We start from the raw sequence: 5616 nt of genomic DNA, 5'->3' as shown, positions 1-5616 counted from the left end.
GCAAGACCATGTAGCAATGGATTTAGAAGCTACCTTTCAAATGTGTTTGGTTGTTGCATGGATGTAGAGCATAACAAGGAAAAAACCTATGGAGATGTTAATTGTGGGTATGGAGTCACCAAGGAAAGACATCCCAAAGTCATTTAGAAAGCCATGCAGTATGCACCTCCACATGATATTTTGTATTAAGTCATCACTTCCATGACCAAATTCGAGGGATATCCCTCTATACGTCAAGTTGGTATGTAATGTGCTTGATGGACTAACATGAAGCAATTTTGAGAGCATGTTTTGAATACAATGTGTGTTTATTAGTGACTCAAGGATTCAATACACGAGTATATTGAATGCTTTGCTTATAGACATCACACAAATTGATAGATTTTATGTCACATATTATTGTTTTCCCACTTGTTTATAGTGAAGTGCCAGAGGAATTAGAAGAGCATGAGGACAAGCAAGAGGAACCAATTCTAAAGCTAGATGAATCAGAGAAGGATGAAGAAAAATAGGAGAAACCAATTCCAAAGCCTCGTGCCAAGCCCATTGCTAGAAAGAGAATGAACTATCAAGTGAAGTCACTAAGGGAGATAAGGAAAGCACAAAATTCAAGTTGCCTTCTTATTCATAGGCTGCCCTTTATGAGAGTTTTCATCAGAGAGGTTGATCAACATGATGAGAAGTAGAACCTTTTTTTCAGTAAGGTGGCAATCTCAAGCCCTCATGTGCCTTCAGGAGGCTATTGAGGACTTCTTGATAGAATTTATGAATGATAGCTACATTGCAACTGCATTTTCTCACAGGGTCACAAAGACTTTGTGCTTGTTTCAAGGCTAAGGTACAAGTTTGACAAGGTTCCGAAGCCAAATCCTAGTGTGTTTGGATATTCCTCTTGCTAGGCAGCAGAAGATGTCAAGGGTTGTCATTGAAGATGTTACACACCTGCATGAAACAAAACAAGCCAAGGATATCAAACTAGGCAAGGAGGTTGCGAGAGAGCAAGAGAGGATATTAGAAGATGCTATCTTGACAGAGCAAGTAGAAATTTTAAGAGCATCCAACTCTCTCCTTTATGAAAAAGTGATTGGCCAAATGGTGGTGGATGTCTCCATGCATGGTGATGATGAGGTGTATTGTGACATAGTCCTTGAAGACACAAGTATGCTTGTAAACCCCAACATTGAGGTTGGTGATACTAAGTTGTTTATCTATATTAGGTATGTGCTGCTCCCTTTTCTAATTATTGGTGCATGCCTGGCATTGCCTACTTTGTCTCCACGTGTCTTATGAGGGATCTTCCTGAGGCTATGGCTATGCAAGTATCCATACTTGCTTTTCTAGTGACACAATGCCTATTCAACAAGTAGGGAAACCTTTCAGGTTTTTTTGAAGAGTTTTCCATGCTGACATGCAATTCCATGATATACCCCTATGTTGAAGAGTAAGTCTAGCTTCTAACATTTTTTTGTTTTTGTAGAGGCGCCCATTGAAGTCTTATTATCTTCAATCTTTTGAAGAGAGATGTTATATTTATGAACTCACTTCCAAGTGTTCATGGGAGAAGTTAAATGTAAGCATGAAGCATGGTTTATGTTTGATGGCCCCTTGTTTTCTATTAGGTCTTTGTTTGAGGTCTCTTTTTGTGCTTGTTGTGCTGCCAAACTTATCATCGGTCACCTGAGTCCAACAAGCAAAGATTACAATATAGAAGCATTCAAGTACTACAATAAAAAATTTCCTTTACAAACAGACTCGACATCTTGTGGATGGAGGGTGATTTCCAATGCATGGAGATATCTTGAGTCAAGGTGCATGATGCCTACACTCACTATAAGTGTGCATCACATGTGCCATATCCAGAGTCTTGGGTCATCTGGTGAAGGAGAAGGTTGTTTCCATGGTCATGGAAAGATCAATAAACCCAAATGATCTAGACTCTCCTATGGCACCAAACCTAGATGATCCAGACTCTCCTTTGCCACCAAACCCAGATGATCCAAACTCTCCTATGCCACCAAAGAAAGGTAAATCCACCAAGGGTGTACCTACAAAGAAAACAAAGGACAAAAAGAAAATCCCTACAAAGAAAATGACCAATGCAAAGAAAAGCCTTGCCAAGAGGAACAATCATGCAAAAAAGAGCCATGCAAAGAAGAGCCCTGCCAAGAGGAAGATCTCTACCAAGAAGAAGATCCCTGCCAAGGGGAAAGCAGAAGAAAAGGGCCCTCCATTCCACTCACCACTCAATTTCAAGGTTCAAAAGCGTTGTTCAACTAAGAACAGTAAGGGGCCATGTTTTCCAAGAAGGTTGCCAAGCCTCCCCAGCCAACCTCTCAGGAGCCCAATGCAGCACCCCCCAAAGAACCTACTGCCAAGTTCCCCAAGCAAACCCCTAAGGAGCCCAAGTCATCACCCCCCAAGGAACCCAACTTACCATCATCCCCTCTTGAACACAAAAGGGTGCAATTTTTGGGCGAGCAATTTTTGGCGAGCGCTTTTTAAGAATCGGGTGAGCGGATTCCCAGAAGATTCTTTAGCCACCTCTCTCTCTCTCTCGTCTATTCTAGAGTCCATAACCATTAGCCAACTTACATTCAAACATAAACATGATTTACCACCATAGCTGCATTCAAAAGTGTCTTACACACAATTATGGTATATTTGAAAAAGAAAACCTCAAAACTATGTGTTCCATTGCATCAAAAGTAAATACATGGGGGGGGGGGGGGGGGGGGGTTGTACATCATGGGTGAGGTGGATGAAAGAAGGGCGGTGGAGGGCCATATGCTCCTGGAGGAAACAAAGGTCGTGCCAACGGGGGCAATGCACCAAATGATGGGGGAACTCCTCTGAATGGAAGAGGGTACGAACCATATGTGGGGAGGCCTGTAGGTAGAGTGCGGGGCAATGGATCAACTCTAAGCGGGGGGGCCTCAGATGTGGAGGCACTGAATGCACTGGGGGATGGTCCAGTTTTAGGCCATGCCAAGCCGTGAAAGTAGTATGTGGAGTTGCTATTGCCCCCTCATGACTGTTGAGTGGTGTCAGTAAAGGTGGCTCTAATGGACGAATCTACTCAGTCACCTGCTCAGGATGCTCAATTACATGAGCTCTATCTTTCCTATAAAACATCAATGTCGAGCCTAAATCGAAAGGTAGGCGCTGAGGCGCTGAGCCAGTCCTAGACAAGCACTGAAAATTGACCAATCCTTCTCACAAATGATATAATGCCTGCGTAGAAGTAAACAGTGTGCTCCCAATTTCCCCACTCCTGCAAAATAGTTGAACACAACATCTCCCATGTTTGTGAAGGTACCTAATATCCACCTACAAAGCAACAAAAATCCTTATATTTTTTATACCTCCAATTTTTTTGGAACATGAAGTCAAAACATCCAATAAGATTCTAGCACCTGGCAAACGTTGGACTCCTCTCAATACCTCTATGATAAGGCTTGCCCATACGATCAAGCGTCCACTGTGTGGGATCTGCACCTGGTAGCTTCTCCCACAACATGTCGTCATCTGCAAAGAAGCCACGTACATTTGCTGCAATCTTTCCATCCGCTCGTCGATCATACCTCGAAAGCCGACACCCGCCCTCTCTAGGGGGTGAAAAAATGACTAGCAACAAAGTAACAACCTACAAATAACATTAACAATAAGATTTTTTGAAATGTGAACACCACATATACTCATCAACATTAAAACAATAATCAACATACCCCCTCTACATAGTCCTGAACAATCGTGCAACTAGACTCCGGCAGGTGTATGTACAATATCTTCAACAACTGGAAATGAGCTCCCTCTACCTTCAAAGTGACAATTGACAGATGTTCTGCATGACATGTCACCACAATCATGCCATCAACCCAAAGAAACTCGGTTGCGAGAAGGAATGCAACATCCACAAGCTCTCTATGTAACTAAGCTCGGGGATTGGACGAAGCTCCTCATCCAATTCATATGACATTGCAAGATCTCTCGAAGTGTGACCACAACAAGAGAATTTCTTATGATCGTCCCCAGGAATCCGCTCACTTACAATAAATCTTACCAAGGTTGGTTGGTAGCTTTTATTTGCAATGGAGAGTTGCAAATCCACCACATGGTCATCATTGGAGGGGTTTGAAAGACATCGACATAGAGGTAAGCGTAGAAGTTTGCCATCATAGGGAGCTCTATGAGAATCCACCCAACCCAAAGAAATATGCTTATTGACCACATTTCCAAACGCTTCATTTCTTGTGTCTTCTGTTGTGGTAGCAGTTTCCACACGATGGCTCAATTCTCCACTTGATTGTGCTCTTCCACCCCCACCGGTTACAACGGACACAATCCGATCTAGAGAGCTTAGTCTTGAGATTGTTCGCTCTCTTGAGTGCATCACAGAGGGACTTCTTGCGATGTAGTAGCATAAACGTCATCTATGGCACCATTGTTTTTTGATTGATTTCTTGTCCTCATAATTTAGCTAAAGAAATAGAGAAAAATAGAGAAAGTTATGGTTTATGAGAAATTGAGAACTTGAATAAGGAAAAGAGATGAAAAGTTCAGAGCTTGAGAGAAAGAAAATGAGATCAAGGGAAAGCTTGACGAAGAAATGAGTTTAAGAGAGAGAAATATAGATGGAAAGATGGAGAGAAATGAGCTTAAGATAGAGAAGAGAGAAGGAGAGATGGAGAGAACTTGAAAATGAACTGTGTGCACATGGTGTGTGATGCACGCGCGGATGTGTGTGTGTGACACATACACTCATGTGGGTGTGTGTGTGTGTCTATGACAAGCGTGCACGCACACACACCCACCCACCCGCGCAGTGTGTGTGTGTGTGTCTATGACAAGCGTGCACACACACACACACACATACACTCATGTGGGTGTGTGGGTGTGTGTGTGTGTGTGTGTGTGTGTGTGACACAATACACACACGTGCACATGCGCATGTGTGTGTGTGTTCCCACGCATAGGCCACACACTGCCACACGATGAGACTAGGACTGGGTTCTGAAAGCACTGGTACTAGGGATGAAAACACTGATGGTTGAGTCCAAAAATGTTGATATTGAGTCCCAAAAACGTTGGGGATGCTTGAAAAAAAACATTGGAGATACTGCGGTACTATGGGTACTATGAGTACTTGACTTCTTCTTTGGCTTCCTCTATCTCTTCTCTAGATCTTCGAGGAGAAACTGTGAACTCCATGAACCATGAACTCCATGTGGTCTGTTCTCTATAGAACCCCCTTTGACCTCTTTGTTGGATTGCTTATTCTAAATAGATATTGCATCCTCTGTGAAGATCACCTCCATGCAAGCTTGCACACCTTGTGCACATACATAAGATGAAAACTTAGCTTTGGAGCATAAAGTACCTTAGAGGATTTCATAACCAAAGGGAGAGGGTCACACTAACCAAACATATTGTGATGTTTGGGGAGGTAACACTTCTTGCCTTATTTTGATTTGTTGTCCTCAACAATGTTCGTAGTTATAAAACCGCGAACAGCACATGGCATGCTGCAAGTCAAACTCACTCCCAAACACGTAATGGGTGGACATTAGGCTCACCTCCCAACCATAGAGCCAATACGGGCTCACCCCCAAGCCTAGG

The 5616-nt window shown here is 42.9% G+C and overlaps 1 pseudogene; it reads left to right on the top strand.

The window, feature by feature from the left end:
• Positions 1 to 1092: 1092 nt before the first annotated feature.
• LOC147442832 (uncharacterized) lies at positions 1093 to 2996 on the top strand (annotated as a pseudogene).
• Positions 2997 to 5616: the final 2620 nt, after the last annotated feature.

This window comes from Adiantum capillus-veneris, chromosome 14, assembly GCF_014529385.1.
Source record: "Adiantum capillus-veneris isolate H3 chromosome 14, ASM1452938v2, whole genome shotgun sequence".
In the NCBI taxonomy this organism is placed as follows: domain Eukaryota; kingdom Viridiplantae; phylum Streptophyta; class Polypodiopsida; order Polypodiales; family Pteridaceae; genus Adiantum; species Adiantum capillus-veneris.
This window is presented reverse-complemented; position numbering and strand designations above follow the sequence as displayed.